Genomic DNA, 16,434 nt, shown 5'->3' with positions numbered 1-16,434 from the left:
TTGAAAAACTGATAAGGAAGGAATTGTTGTAAATTGTTTTGTTCTGCAGCTGTATACTTAATCATCCTGGCAGATAGTCCCTCATTCCACTACGGCTGTATTTTCGCTCAGCAATTAGATGAAGTTGCCTACCTTCGAACCGATTCCTGGAGTTCGCCTAACTTGTGTGGAAACGATTGCTGCAAAAGCAGCTCCCAAATCGTTTCGTCGAGCTGGGTTGTTAACTGCATTAGTAAAAACTGTGCTTTGGCTCGCCACTTTCACATTTAAAACCAAAACAAACAAAAAAGAAAAGCCAACACCTAGATATCTCGGTGTGTGATTAGGATAGGTATTGCTCCGTTTATATGTATGGCCAGTGCAGAAACAGAGACTGTCTCTAAATTCAGCAAGTGGTGTGTGTTGCTCTAAAGGCAGCAAGTGACTCATGTGACTGTCTTAGCAGCTGGGCAGCAAGATTAGAGAGCTACTATGTACACATTCCCTTACGAGGGGTCCAAGCTATTGCTAAATGAAAGTTGTCTTACTGCCAACAACTGAATAACGGGCATAAGAAAATATAGTAAATAGATGTGTCATCAGGTTAGCCCCGTGGTCATTTCAGGCAGTCTTTAGACTGAAGAAAAATGCCTTTTTCAAGATTCCTGTTTAAAAGAATTTTGTCCTTTTTTTTTTTTTTTTTTTTTTTCCTGAGGCACCGACTTTGTGTGAGGTTGCCTATCTATTGTCCCTTTAAATCTGCAGATTCATGAAAGTCATCTTGAAATGGCTGTTTCTGACACTGCAGGAAAAAACGAAAATGTTAGTGAGTGAAGAATCTTATTCCAAAGAAATCATTTATTTGTAAAAGTACTAAAAATATGCTTGTATCATGAAGTATTTTGATTTGAACTGAAATTGGCAAACTGTATACTTCTTGGTCACTTGCTAATTTGAAGACTTATTCATGATGTTATTCCTCATGTATTTCCTAATTGTAAGAATTTGTGAAGTTCGTTCCAAATTGTCTTTAAGTTTTCCTGGCATGCCAGTATGGATTAGTGGAACATGTATTCTTTTTTATTTTTTTCAAATTTCCCTAATCTAATTTTTTTAACTCAGATGCTTGCTTTTCATAAGAAAGTTACTAAACATTTGTGAATGCTTTGTCCTTTATAGATATGTGCTTACAGTCACATATAAATGTTTAAACTATTATTTACAGATGTAAATGCAAAACTGTCACCCTGTCAAACACCTCTGAAGGACTGAACCTCCTAAGAACTCATTTCAGTCTTGAGGACCAGAGGGCGTACACTTGACTGTTGCAATCAAGTAAATTGATACAGAAATCAAGAAGACATGAATGCGAAGCTCCTTAGAGTTATTTTTAGCATCAACTTTCAGACCATAATTATGTTTTACAGACGAGAATGTATTTACCAAAGAGGAGTTTTTGTATTTGAAACAATGAGGCAGGCAAGAGGTCAAGCCTTAATGGTAAATTCCTTATAGTAAAGGAGTACCAGGGTGTGTTCCTAGCCATCATCACTGCATCCCACTGCCTTCAAAAGGAGCAAACTGATTGTTTCTTTGCCTGCTTCAGGTTTTCGGGGTTTCTGCTTTCTCTCTTTGCCTGTCTAGAAGTGACTTGTTTCCTCTATTGTTACTCTTATTTCACATTTGTCTCAAGTTTGCGTGAGTGTTCCTGAACAACAGTTTTGATTTATATTTGTGATAAAAAATGTAGAGCAAAAATTGTTTGAAGTTGTCAATGCATCTGAAAACTACCTTCTCAAGGTGGACTGTTGTTTTAATAGCACTACAAAACATCTTACTGATCTGGTTCTTTTGTCTCTCTCTGTTTATTTTTCTTCATAATGAAGTCTCATATTGTTTAGTATTTTGAAATCCTTGATTTATAGGCATTCTTCAATTGTTGTTTTTTAACTTGTTTTGATTCAGACTCTTCTGAATCTTTCCTTGCTATTTTTAATGTAGTACTTTTCTGTACCAAATTGCTTTTCTACTCTGCTTTCATCATTTTTCTGTCACATGTTACTCAGTCTTTGCAAAAGAAAAATGTTTGTGTTCTTATTTCTTCCCTGCTTAGTTGGATGGTGCTCTGTGACAGAGGAGCACTAGGAAACCGAAGGATATTTGTCTAATGGTGAGGAGCTCATAGATAAAACACTAGCAGATTGTGACCAAGGATGTACCTGCAATACGCATCAGTCCTCTGAAATGCATCCCATGACGTGTGTGCGTCAGAGGATTCTTGTCTGTTCTCCTTGATGAGCCCCCAGCAGTGCCCATCTCCCAGCAGAGTTTCAGGCCATGGGTTCTGCTGTCCTGTGTCGTGTACAACAGCAGTTCCCTGGGCTCTGACCTCGCCCGCAGCGGAAGGACTCCGCTGCAGTGCACGGCTTGCACTGGGCTGCTTCCCTGTGTCCTGCAGTGTGCTCTGTTTGTTCAGAGCACCTTGTGCACCGCTGGAAGAATCATATAAACGGTGCTTCTGGGAGGATATTTGCGTGAACTGGATTTAGGCTTGTTTGTTTGCTCCTTTCAGAATTATGCCCAAATTTCTGGGGCACAAATTTCCGCTGCCCCATTAACGAGGGGGAAGCACCCTCTCTCATAAGGAGGAATGGTTTTAAGCTACCTCTGTCTAAAAATACAGAATCTTCTTTAGAAAATTTGATTTTCGAGTGGCCAAGGGGGAACAGCCCAGCAAAATCAGCCCATAGTGTCTCATATTTGTGTGAGATTGCCTTTTGTTAGCAGGTGTGGCTTAAGAAGGGTAGGAAAGCATCTTGCTTGGTACAGTCCTTCTCCCCTTGCACCCTCATGTCACTCCATGCTCTAGAGGGGAGTTGTTGTGGTGTTGGCTTTTTAGGGCTGTTAGAAAACCATGGACACTCTGAAGGAAGTTGAGGTGCTCTTCCTGATGCTATTTCTGTCCTGGTGAGAATTTTGCAGAGTTACTGTGGTGGTGTGTGCCACCTACCCTATATGCTTTCCTTTGACAGGAAGACCTACAACTAAGTAGGAAAAAATGGTCTGGGGGAAGTTGGTAGCTGTCGTTTCGTTTTGGTTTGTTGTTTTGTTCTCAGCCTGTGCTCTGCAGCAGCATTTCTTAGGGGCAGAGTTGCAGTCTCTCAACTTTTCTTGCACCACTGGGTTCCTGGCACTGGGTTGGCTGAAAGCTGTTAAATCGATCAGAAGCGGCTCTAGATCTTTGGTCTCAGATGTGATCGCAGTATCTGATTCTTTTAAGAAGCGATGAGCTTCCCAGTGACGAGAGAGAATTTCAGTTGCTGCCTTTAGAAAGAGCGAAACTGTGGTTCTGGTATCCTCTGAGAAAGGAAGCCTTCTGGGACAAGCTTGAAAGTAAAGCATGGGAAGGAGCGGAGCCTAGATAACTGAAGCACTCTTCTCCAGTAACTATAGATACTGTGGGCTTTCACAGGAGAGCGGTGGACAGGAAGAATGTTTGTTTCTAAGCACCGATGACCGTGCACGAATAAATAGAACTAAAGGAGGCTTTAGGAGTTGTGTTGCTTTGTTCTCGTGCTTAAAAAAAAAAAAATAGCATCCATTTTTAGGATTCAGTGTACTAGAGGCTGAAAAGGAAAACACAGCAGGCATCTGTCCTTCCCCTGTCAGGCTTACAGAGCTGAGCTGAGAAGTGTGGAAAGGAAAGCGGGGGGGAAGCAGTTAAAGTACTGGCAGTTGCATATATGCACACTGTTTAAGTTTGTGTGTCACTTTAGCGATGGTGGGTGACACTCCTGTTTTTAAATCAAGCAGTAAAATCTTCTGCCCCCCGTTTACACAAGGCCAAGTTATGTTCCTCTCAGTCACTGCCATGTGCGCTCCGGGGCTGCCCTGCGTTTCAGGCCCTGGATCACTGAAGGCACGTACCCAGCGGGATGCTCGTTCTCAGAGCTGTATATATCCCGCAGATGGGAGTTCACAAGCCAGTTTGCTGGCTGGAAACTTATACATGGATCTTGACAATGGAACATATTTATGCAGAGTTCTGGTATGCTCCCTAGCACATTTGATGTTTTGCCGCAGGCCCTGGATACTTGGAGAAACCCTGCCCTGCAGCCCCAGCCCGTACCCTTGTGACGTACCTACGCGGGGGTACATCGTTTCTGGCTCTCATGATGGAGAGAGGTGTTACACCGTGGGACCTGCACCTTAGGCACTTCGATACCAAAACAAGGCAGCCTGCAGTGCGTGGCCAGGGTAAAATCCAGCATGAAAATAAAGTAAACGGCTCTTGTGGTTTTCCTGAGGGTTGTTTATTAAGAATCAAGTTTCTGTGGCATTTTTCAGAAGAACCTGTTTTGAGATTACTAGGCCTAGTTTTTCAAAACTATTGTCTTCATAAACTTTTGAGAACACAGCTTTCGCTGCCTTCCACTGCAACTGCAGACATTAAATATTTCTGCAAATCACTCCTTGGAGACCCATGCCAAGGACCTGGAAAATTAATGACCTCTTCTGGAGTGTTAAATTTAAATGACAGAGATCTCTGGTAGGTTCTGAGTTCTCTAGGACAGTGTTCAGTTATCTGACTCAAAAGGTTGGTTTCTGAATGACTAAAGAGGTTGTGGAAAAAGTAATCAAGAAAAAAAAAAGTAATCCATCTGGCCAGTTTTGGGCAGAAGTCACAGGAATGACAGCTTGACCACTATTCATGTTAGATTTCAAGTCTCCATCTGAAAGGACAGGGGTTCAAAACTCTAGAAGGATAAGTAGGAAAAATCTGCCAGAACTTTTTGCTGAAGGCAAAACTTTTTTTCCTTAGATTTTTTTTTAAACATCTGTACTGTTTTGAATGAATAAAATGTAAAGAAACAAAATACTGAAGCAGACACTAACTTGTAAAACTTCAGCCCAAACAATGGCAGTTTGGCAAAGCAGTCTGTTGTCTTACGTAGAGAAGTTTGTGTTATGATGGCAAGTGTTTGGCAGCATAGTGAAATGTGATACTCCTAATTCTGCCAATAGTAAAATATGCTGGATTGGAGTTAGTGCGTGCACCTACTGACAGCACTGTCAATTCTTGTGTGAATTAACAGAGGAATTGTCGTGCTTTCAAATCAGGGCTTGACAGAGAACCGTTATCTCAGATCTTACCAGCCCGGTTAAGGCAGACCTGAGATGAAAAATCCTGCTTTTAATCAGCTCAGTAAATGCTGATCAATTCTGTTTAGTAAGAATGATTATGCCGGTGTGTGTATCAAACCCAGCATTTTGTATCTGACAGTGGCAAAACCAAGCGTGTAGTGACAGGCACAGGAACAAGCATGTCACTGTAGCTTTCCCAGAGTATTCTGGTCTCCAGTAATTTGCTGGTCAAAGGCCAGATGTGGCGTGTTTTTTTTTTTTATATTTACTAACCCTTATTAGACTTTTTCCATTAACTTTTTCCTGTGACCTTTTGAGCCTCTCAAGTGTCTGAACACCCTGCTGCAAGACATTCCATGGCAGAAGCATGTGAAGACCATGTACCATAAAACAGGCAGCAATCCACAGTGTGTCCCTCTTGAATACCATACAGGAGGTAGATGTATAATGGAGAAAATACAGGAAAAGGTGTTAAATATGAACAAAGTAGTGAAACAGCTTCCACACAAGAAAGATCTAAGGAGACTTGGACTTTTTCAGCCTGGTAAGAGACTACAAAAGGGAGAATGCAGTAGAGGTTTCAAATCACAGACCATAAGGGAATCATGAATGACGTAGATGAGATGAAGGAGGAGCAAAATTATTGAGAAGTAAGAAAAATAGTGGGAGGTTGGTTCAGAACAAGCTAAAAGAAAGCAGTTTTTAATAAAATGTGAAATGAAGCTGTGGAGATCCTTGCCATGGGATGTTGTGAGTAAAAAAGTTCATGTGGGCACAAAAAAGGGACTGCCAAAAGAGTGGGAAAGAAGTGCTCGGGGAGCTATTAAATATACCTAGCTCAGGAATTCCCTAAATCACAAATGGTGATACTTCCCCAAAATACCATGTGCTTGCCTTTTCTCATGGTCTGCTGTTGGCTGGTGCTGGGCCCGTGGCCTGGCCCGTGGGGTCTGTCATTGTGCTCTGCTGGGAGTTCAGGGATGCGGGACTGGACCAAGTCGCCCTGGCTGGGGTGAGCGGCTGGCTGTCCCAGGAACCATGTCTGTCTGTGACCCTGTGTTGGTCCACCTGCAAACTAGTTATGTCTTCCTCCATCTTTTGACAAGTAAACTGAGAAGCAGTGTTTTGTTGGCTAGGAACCCTTGCAATTTCCAGCCTAAACTTATGATAAGTTTATATTTATTTTTTATGCCAACCCTTCTGATTGTCTTTGGTGTAATTATTAAGACCTTTTGTGATTTTTTTTTTTTTTTGTCAGATGTTTTGTGGTGCTACTCCAAATAAATCTTTTGTGAATCTGTATTACCAGATTTGTACATCGTGTTCCTAACAAGATTTTGATGATAATGTCTGTATGTCCCCTTCTGCACTGGAAATACAGGTGCTTTTTGAATCATTTTATTTTCTTACTTCTGCAACAGCTCTCTTTAGTGACTTTTAGTAGCTGCTTATAGGATGGTCATACACAGACATTATCCTTCTCTGCTACTTCCAAGTAATGATTCCTCACTTTTCAGCAGAAGTCACTAGTCTCTAAGTGCATAAAGTTCTCCTTTGTTGCAACTTTTCATCCCCTTTCTGTCGCAGCTGTCCTTAAGATTTGTCGCACTTTTTCTTATGGGTTGTTTCAGTCTGTACTAAATTTCTGGTACCTCAGTTTGCATTTTCCACTAATGTTGGTAGTGCTCACATACAGGCATAAAAAAGTACGTATAGAAATGAAAATGTTGAATCAAAAAAGACTGACAACCAGTCTTGGCAGGACTCCATAAATAACATCCTTCTACTTTTCAGAGAGAAATCTGTTGTCGTCTCCTCTTGATCTGCTGCTTTTCCTGCCTCGCGATCCTGGAACTAACCCCTCTCTTCTCAGCTCAGCAAACCGCTGCTCAGGTGGTGGTATATCAGCTGACTGACTGAGTTAGACTACAACTGTTGTGCTTCCTTTGTATAACGAGTGTTTTGTCATGTTGAAGGAAAGTTGGATGTTTGACATTGTTCAGCTTTTAAAAATCATGTTACCTTTTATTCTATTTTCTCTTTACCTTCGTGTTTTCATTCTTTCTTTCAAAACATGCTCCGAGCAGGAGGCCACGCTATCGTCAGGTATAGTATGGCCTGATAACTTTTTTCCACCTTTCCTCAATATTGAATTGAGGCCAAAAAAATAAAGTCTTTCTGGACTCGACGCAGTTCTGAGACTCTCCCATCTCATCACGTGGAAATGTTGCTTCCTGTTAAATCAGAAGATAGTGCTGAAGTATCAGAGGTGGTGCTACGTCTGTGTACCAGATACTTGGATTAGTTTCATTGACTCACCTTCCAGGAGGCCCAGTGTTGCTCTCAGATGTTGGCAGCAGCCTCTGGTTGTGAGCTGTGGGCTGTGAACCTCTATCTTATTTTCTCTGTCGTGGGAGTAGCCAGTTGAAACAGTTGCCATTGCTGCTTCTTGTAGTTAGAAGTTGCTGTGGGTATTTGGCAGGCCGGGTTCATTCAGGGAAGTGCTCGTGTCCCTGGTGACATGGGTTTAGCCATCCAGTGCCACTCGTCCTCCCCGCCGAGCTGCAGGCACCGTGCTGCTCCGCCATCCCCCTGCGCTCGGATCCACGCGCGGTCCCTCCGGCCGGGCGCTGCCTTGCCCCGGCCCGCAGCCAGGAGGTGGCTTGTGTCTGGCCGGCCTGGGGCAGGGGCTGGGCACCGTGTCCTCTGCCTGCGGCTGGCCCGGTAAACAGGGCGCTCGTTGCGCGCAGTTACCTAATTCTGGAGAGAGCTGCTTGGCTTCTGGGACCGCTCCAGAGAGGAGAACGTAACTGCTGAAGCTGCTTGCCAAGTCAGATATCAAATCTGATGAGGAATCAGGCCTTGAGGTTAACTGCCAGCAATTATCTGTACTGTATCTATACCCACGCTGAGTGATTCTTCGCTGTTCTGTTTTTAGAAAATTAAAAAGAAAGGAAAAAAAAAAAAAAGTGAGGTGTCTCAGTGCTGGTTCCCACAGCCCTGCGCTTGAAGTGAAGTAGCAGCCCTCATCCATGCAAGCACAGCCTTTTGGGTACAAACCCCAAAGTTCTGGTGACAACTGATGCAACAGTGCAGCTGAAACACAAACGTCTGATGTTCTTAGCTCCCGTTTGGGATACAGGCCCCTCCAAAAGCACCTCCCTGCTGTAAGGACACAGCTGATCCCAGAAAGGGACACACAGAGATCATCAGGCCTTTCTACCTTTTTTTTTTTTTTTTTTCTCCAGCGTTGAGCTGCTTTCCTTAGCCATTCCTTCACACAACCCTTCCTCCCTTTGGCCGCTGCGTACCCATCCCTTCAGCAGCTGGTGGTGAGGAGGACGATTGCCATCACCACGGGTCTGGAACGAGCATCTTGTGTGTGGTCGATGATACGTAGCACGCGTGGTTTAGTCAGACGAGCTTCCAGCTCTCTGTGCAGGAGAAGGGGATGCATACCTTTCATTACTCCGGCAGATTTCTGCGATCTGATAGGAGGCAGGAAAGAAACTCAATTTCTACAGCCAAGTCTCTGTGTGTTGCTTTCTCGTGTGTTGCCGCTGACGAAAAGCTTGAGTGGGTGCCGTGCTGTCAGACTGGATTACCCAGCGCTTGCTGTCACGAACCCACGCCTCATGTTCACGAGTGCACCACTTCTTTTTTCCTAAAGATTGTGGTTTTGTGCATTTACAAACATCAGTGACATGGGCGTGAGCCTCCACATCTCCCTCACCTGCCCTCTGCTACTCGGATTTGTGTAAGCAGGGCGGTTGCACTGGGAAACGCGGAGTTGTGACGTTATCTGTCAAGAGTAGAAGAAATCCTGCTAAAACAAGTAGTGTGTATCGCACCGGGTTTACTTCAGATAAGCCCTTCCACTGTTGTGTGCAATTAGACCGAGGTTTTTAAAGGATTAATAGTTATTATATAAGAGATTGGTCAGTGGTAGGAAGCGAGGCTGCCGGTGAAAATTTTCTTGGAGCGTCCAAATGCAAAGATCCCTTATTTAAAATTTATCCAGTTGTTTAGCTTTTCTTAGCAGAGGGTTCATAGGTCATAAAAACAAGTGCTGTATGAAATTTCAAACACAATGGTCACCTGCTTCTAAAGAAAAACAGTAGTATTAGCTCATTTTAGAAAGCACCACAGTTACTTAACTACCGCTTTGTGCTGGCGCGATGTGCCCCTGCTCATTTGCATCCATCTGTACACTAAACTCTTTTGATTATTCTCTTGTTAATTTTATTTTTAGCTGCAGAAGCCAGCACAGGCTCCCGAGGATTTCATTGGCTTGCTTTCTGGACACTTTTTCCTGAGAAAAGGTGACCATACCAAGGCTGTGAATAATCCTCTCTGTGTTCAGATCTGTTGGACAGTGAGCATTGCCTTGCAGTTAAACCTTGCTGCCTTGCCTCTGCTTTGCTTCACTTCACTCTTTAGTCCCCCCCTTCCCGCCTCCTCCCCCCGTTCGCAGTATTCCCTGTTTCGTTTTTGTTTTGTTTTTTAACCAACTTGTCATCTGCCAAATAAAGGGGAGGGAAGCGATTGCTTCCTTATAATTGTTCTGTTAAGGGAGCCTTGTTGTTCTTAATCCACCTATAATTTGTCTGTTTCCTCTTCCTTACTCTGCTTTCGCCCCTATCTCCTCATCTATCTCCTCACCTTCATCCCCATCCCTCCTCCTTCCTCGATCTTTGATTTTGGAAGGAGCCGGGAGGCGTGGTTAGATGCCAGACGAGCTCGTTTATTACTTACACAGGGAAACTTCATCCTGTCCAACAAGTAAGCTATTCGTAGCCTTGAGGGATATATCTAAAGGGCACAGAGTTTCCACTCAAAATTTAAGTAGATTAGATTGTGTATACATATTTGTTGTGACTTGGCAGGTGTCCCAGTGCCCGAGGTCTTAAAACATATACTTTGCTAGACTCGAGGCGAGCTCAACTGCATGCTTCAAGAGACGCTCTGGAGCGATGGGAGGCTGCTGCTTGGAGTTCACAAAGGTGTTATCCTCTCTAGATCTGACACAACAGGAATTCTGACTACTGTTCTGTCTAGTCCTGTGTTTTGTCTTGATATTAGCAGCTATCAGATGCTTCAGGGGGTGGTATAACCATAAGATACAGAGGAGCAAATCCTCTCTTAACTCTCTGCTGGTTTGGATCCCGTCCTGGAAAAAGAGGGTTGCTATTATTTTTTCTGAAGCCCTCTTAAAATCGTGTTACAATTCTGGATGATCCAGTTAGAGATAAGTGTTGTCTGCCTGACTGTTGCCTTCTGGCAGTGCGTCTCGCAGGCTAATACTTTGCTGTTAAAAATAAAGTATTTGTATTTACAAGTTTGAAAATTGCTATGCTGTGGTGTTATTGGATGTTTCATATTGTCATAAGAACAGTTGAAACTATGTGACCAAGTTAGTCTACTGTTAATTATTTTAATAGTATTATCTTCTTGTTTAAAACATAAAATACAGTCCCAAAATTCAGGTGCTGCAGATGTGCTGGAGGGGGAACCACGAAGTTAAACGAGCTGTATTTTATGAAATTCTGTTTGGTATGGCACTCTTCCTTATAAGGTCCAATGACCAATTGTTTTGATTATTTAGAAGGAAAAAATTCCATGAGAACTGTTACTGAAAATGACTAACTTGGCATTAGTGATCTGTTGCTCTCGTAGAGCATTTGATGCAATACTGAAGTTAACTGAGATGGCTGAAATACCCAGTTAGCCACCTAGCACTTCAGCTGCTCAGACATCTTCAGATTCGTGTGCGACCCATTTATTACATTTTCTTGTAAATCGCTAGTGATATCTGTAAATAAATACCCATTTTGTTTGTGGTGGTGTCGTCTCAACATCCAAGCCTTTGTAAACAAAAAAGCAGCCTGTATATCTAATAGAAAACTTGAACGCTTGGTGGCCTACAGGCTTTTGCAGCCTGGAGATGAAGCTCAGGTTTTGCCATTTTCGAGGTGAAATCCTTGCAGGAGGATGGTAGAGCTGTGGTGGGGAAGCTGCAGGAGCCCTGTGGGTAGGAATTGGCAGGTCAGGTTGCATGGGAAGGGAATACTCGTCAGAGGTAGATGATCAAGTGGTTATGTTTCTTTATTTAAGCAAGGATTGGAGGCTAATAAAAATGCACCAGCTGATAAGCAGTACATCTGAGCTCCCTTTGCTCAAAGATGCAGAGGGGTATCAGAGAAATGGGACCAGGGCTTACCAGATCTGAAATGTGTGTCCACCTGACCTGTTCTTTTGGCATCTCGGTGGCTTGAGAAGACCCACTTGAAAACAGTTAGTGCAGGTGCCTGAACCCGTTTCTGTTACCTATTAGAGTAGGCTGTTAAAGTCAGAGGAAGAGGAATGATCTGGGGGAGGGGGGTGGGTTTTCATTGCTGTTTTTGTTTTGCTTTCCCTTCTGCATGATATTCTTCTGTATGTTCAATAAAGATTTGACCTAACAAACAGAAACTGCATGAAAAATTTACTGTTTTTTCTTTTTCCTTCTGTTTTGCTTTCTGAAGTATGGAAACAGGATTCAGTCAAGCAAATAAAATGCAGAACCGTCCCTTTGTAAACCTTAAAACAGAGGTAGTGAGAAAGAATGTCTGGACTCCTGATCACTGGGAAATAATTAACAATTTACTGTGGTTTTGTCTGCAGTAGGATGTTACCTTGACCACAGTAGTTCCTGTCAGTGTCGTGTGTGTGCTGAACTTATTCTCAAAGTTGTATCAAAAAGGCCTACTAGCGCAGTAAATGCACGTAGCAGTGAGTGAGTTTCCTCTCTGAGGTTTCTTCGAGTTACTGGCTTATAATGAACCAGTTCGTTCTCTGCACTCTATTTCTTCCCACCTGGCTCCCTGTCCTCCGTCACTCCAGCATCATCCAGACTGGATGTAAATGCTCCATACGTGTTGTTGGCTCTTCTCTATGATAATGGTTGTAAACAGGTTGCTTGTGGTGAGTTACTGGTTACAAAGGGTCTGCAAAGGCTCTGGAATTGTGTGGCTTCCCGTCCCTGCGTGTCTGACCTTACTCAGAGGAGAATCATTGCAGGATGGACAGGTACAGGTCACTGCCCATGTAAGTGAAAGCCAGAGGGCACACCTGGATCTGGCCTCAGGGATGCTTCAATGCAAAAGACCACAAAGGATGCATCAGAAGACAAAGGATGAGTGCCCTCTGAAATTCCCCAGGCTGGGGTTTTGCCGGCGATGTTGCCACCAAGTCCAGGAGTGATTTATTTATTTTTTTCCCCGGATGGTGCACAGTGCCACAGCAGAGGCCCGAGGCAACCAGGTAAAAGCCCAGCAAATAAAGGTCAGTAGCCTCACCTATGCCACACTGTCCGGCCCGGCCTGGGCCTGCTGGAAGCACTGTGACTCATCAGATGCGAACAATACTCCAGAAACAGCTACAGGATCCTGCAGAGGCTGGAGGAGGAAACCGATCCAGTAAGTATTGCATGCCCAATTGCACAATAATTTCGCAGCAGGGTTTAAACTGCTTTTTCTGGGTTGGAGCGTCCTGGCGCAGGTAGCGGCCTTCCCCTTGCCGTTCAGCTTGGCGGTTCTCCAGCTCGGATCAGGCATGTGTGTTTATAAGCTGCGGGCTCCTCATCCACACGTATGTGCTCTCACCGGCCACCTCCGAACTTCTGTGCTGCAGCTCTGATCCCTGCGTGTCTTCTTTGCTCTTACCACCTCAGCCAGAGAATAACAGATCCACGCCATCCCCCAAATTCTTGCACGTCAAACCCAGTAAATTCAGCTCATTCCCTCAGCTAACCTTGCCTAGTTGTGAGTCCTGGTTTGCTGAAGGACTCGTTGGAAGCTTTGCTGTCTCAGCTTCCTTGTACCTCCAATCTCCTCCTTCCCCCGTTACCTACGCTCTCAACCTTCTGCGTAAGAGCCCCATCCCAGGAGGAGTGGCATGAAGGTCTCTCTTGCCCAGGTCTCCGTCCTGTAGCTACCTTGCCCTGGTTGTAGCCTGGAGGGGTGTAGAAGGACCAGAGGGGTGACCCTGCAGTCAGTGCTGACATAGCCAGGAGCACGCTGCCCTCTCCCTGCTTTCCCTGGGGAGCCTGGCTGTGTGGGTAAGGCACAAAGTTAGACGTGGCGAGGAGCAAAGCCATGCCAGCTGAGTCACGGCACAGCTTGCCTCGGTGTCCCCCAGCATCCTGACCCCTCGTGTGGGTGGAATGAGAGAGGAGTGGGGGGCTGGAGGGGAGCGTGTGTTTGGGGGGGCACAGACGCAGAGGATGGATGGTGTTACATGGGACTCGTGTTGCCTCCTCCTGTCTGCGCCCCTCGCCCCTGCCTATGCGAGCTGCCCTTCAGTGTTAAGGGTGGGTTTGACCTCCTCCTATTCAGTGTCATCCGTGACAATCTGTGCTGGTGACATGGGGATTATTAGTTTTCTCTCTTCGGTACGAGACCTCACAAATACAAAAGCTCTTGATCACGCTTTTTGATGCTTGTGCATTTTTCATATCATGTGGTTTTCTTTCTCTTGCTCCTTCCCCCCAGTCTGTTGAAATGGCATCCTCCTCCTCAGGCCGATGGTAAAGCTTTAACAATTCTTTTCTTTGCTATGCCAAGTCCCAAACACGAGTTGCACTTCTCTGCCTCCTTCCTCAGCTGATTTGATCTCCTCTCATTTCCTCCTCACTAATCACAGCCTTCCCCAGCTTTGGTTATGCTGCCCCCCTGCTCCAGACCTTAGTCATGCTCAGAGTGTTTATAAATCTTAATGCAGCCTCAAATCTAAAGCTACGCTGTCGCTGAGTTTCATTAGCGTGCTGAGGGTGAAGCGCCCGAGGAATTTCAAACTGGTTTGCTTTTCTAACACTTTATTTAGCATAGTGGGCTTGTGTAAACGTAACAACTAGTACGGATTTTTCTTAATTTTGCAGTGTGCTTTACAGTAACTTCTAGGAGCCACAAAAAGAGTGTGTGGGAGGGAGGTTTGACACAAATATTGCAAGGTAAAGGAGTTCCTTTTCTTTTTCCTTCTAGGAAATGTTCATTTATCTTGTTAGCAGGTAACCTTGTAGTGCATTATCCCTCTTTGCCTGTTGTCTTTATAAATGAAGCCCTTGCACCTCCCAGGAATTTGCCAGGGAGTAATACACGTCAACATGAGGACAGTTAGTTGCACATTTGTACAGTTACAAGTATAATGCATACTGTCTTTTTTCCAAAACAAAACAAACAGACAAAAACTTTATATTCAAATGCCTATCCAGCAGTGCCTGAACGTTTCAAGTTTTGAAACAATAGCAACCAACTTACCCCATTCCATATGCCCCAGAAAAACCTACAACAGCGTGTGTAGTATGTGGAAGTAATTTGGAAAGCATCCTGCAGTTTTGAAGGGAACACGGTGAAAAGAAAAGCTGGGGGAAAAGAGTTTGGATGTGGTCGAGAGGGAAGAAACTAGTTAGCATTATTGATGTAGCTTGTAGTAAGTGAGTGGTAACATCTTTATTTTTTTTCTGATTTCTCTTAGCACATAAAAAGCTGCAGCCCGCATGAAGAGGGGAATTATTAGCTAAAAGATAGCCATCAGATTTCAGAAGATAAATGAAAGGTGGATCTGAACCTTGAAATTGTCAGCTCAGCAGGAGGTTGCAAAGGCAGAATGGTGGAAGGAGGGTTTCCTGGAGAACTCCCTGAAGATTGAAATGGATTGTGCAGTTCTGGAAGGGGACAAGAAACAGGCAATACAAAGGTGCTAAACCTAAACAGTTGCAGCAAAACACTGGTCAAGCATTTCACATCTACCTCCAGCACCCAGCAAAACATAGGTGATGTTCCATAATGAGACCACTATGCTAGCTGAGTTAATTAGAAATGTTTCCTGACAGTATTTGGGATCTCACTCCTTGCACAACCTACTGTTTATAAGGTCTTTATTATTCAAAAAGTACCATCAGCTAAATCAGTAAATAAATCCCTTTTCTGAACACCTGTCTGAAACATGAATTGAATACACGACTAATGTAAAGTTCATCCCCTCACAACATATTAAAAATAAAATTAAAGTAAAACATACTTTTTTGATTGCAAATTTTTCACTAGTTTACGGCTACTTTCCCCCAGCAGGAAAGGAGCTCAGGCGGCTTGTTGGACAGCTCGTTAGAGGAATGTACTCTGGGACTCACGAAAGCATCTCCACTTCATGTTTCCATCTGCCCTCCGGGATTTTTTCCCATAACGTGCATGAAACATTGCTGCATACCATACAGTCATAAGACTGTTTTTATTCCATCCTTTTTGTCACCGTCTTCCTTCCACCTTTCTGGAAGCCTGCCCTGCTGGCAGTCTGCAGCTGTTCAAGGCAAAGTCATGTGTGTGCATTTCTACTGTCACTTCACGTAGGCTCAGAAACCAGGGAACCTGAACTAAGTTGCTTTAAAAAAATAGAGAACTCGACTACACCGGTGTCTTGGATTGTGGAGAGCAAAAATTACTTTGCAGGATGCAGATTTTTCATCATAGACCACCTAATATTAGTACTGGTGAATGCTTAGTGCGATAAACTGTGTCTGGCAGGACTGTGAGGGAATACGCAGTCTTGATGAAGTCCTAAGTCTGTGTGTTTGGGAGGCAGAGATGGGGACAGAGTAGGGAAGAGGTCTGTCTTTCGCCACCTGCTTCTGCGCCAGCGAGGAGCCCTATCCCTTCAGAGCTGTACGTGACCTCCTGCGCATTGACGTGCCGAGGAGCAACCTCCTCACGCTGCTGTGAGCCTTCCTGGCTTGGTTGCCCTGCCAGTAACGAGCTGATTATCTGATGATTAATGGTAAAACTGTTTGGTGACTACATGCTGATGACATTTCATCAGACTGATAGGAGCTCCCAGATTAGTTTTGTAGCTCCAGGGCAGGCTCTGTATGGACTTTTTGGGAAGTTCTGCCTTTGCTGCCTGAAACTAGCAGTTGCTGCCAGTCTCCTGATTCCAAAATTTGCTCTCCAGGTGGCTGCTCCAGATACTAACTGCCTGGCTTCATCTCCCTCTGCTGTGCTCAGTCATCTAGGTCTAAATGATGCATGAGTGCTTTTAATTGTTCAGCAATCTGGTGTCACATCTCAATTCTTAGAGATTCAGGTATGCACCCCAAAGTATGTTGCATGACCAACTGCAGCAGAGCACTGAGAACGAACTGCTCAGCACGCTGAATGGGAAATGGGAAGAAATGCAGGGCTATGTTCTTACCTCATTAGCAAGGATGCTCTATTAACACAGCAGCGTACAAGCCCTCTGTGGGTTCTGCATAAGCAGAACAGGCTGGTTATGTGTATG

At 44.3% G+C, this 16,434-nt stretch overlaps 1 protein-coding gene across 5 annotated transcripts in view; it reads left to right on the top strand.

Annotated features, from left to right (window-relative positions):
- Window positions 1-16,434, top strand: part of PLAG1 (PLAG1 zinc finger) — a 50,852-nt gene that overhangs the window by 13,661 nt on the left and 20,757 nt on the right. For 2 of the 5 annotated variants that reach the window (XM_035317380.1, XM_035317383.1), the window contains exon 2: window positions 12,407-14,859. The exons of 2 other annotated variants lie outside the window; for them this stretch is intronic. The gene's annotated coding sequence lies outside the window, so the exon portion shown is untranslated. The remainder of the gene's footprint in view (window positions 1-12,406; window positions 14,860-16,434) is intronic. One more of the 5 variants, XM_035317381.1, reaches the window with a different exon arrangement.

This window comes from Oxyura jamaicensis, chromosome 2 (assembly GCF_011077185.1).
Source record: "Oxyura jamaicensis isolate SHBP4307 breed ruddy duck chromosome 2, BPBGC_Ojam_1.0, whole genome shotgun sequence".
In the NCBI taxonomy this organism is placed as follows: domain Eukaryota; kingdom Metazoa; phylum Chordata; class Aves; order Anseriformes; family Anatidae; genus Oxyura; species Oxyura jamaicensis.
This window is presented reverse-complemented; position numbering and strand designations above follow the sequence as displayed.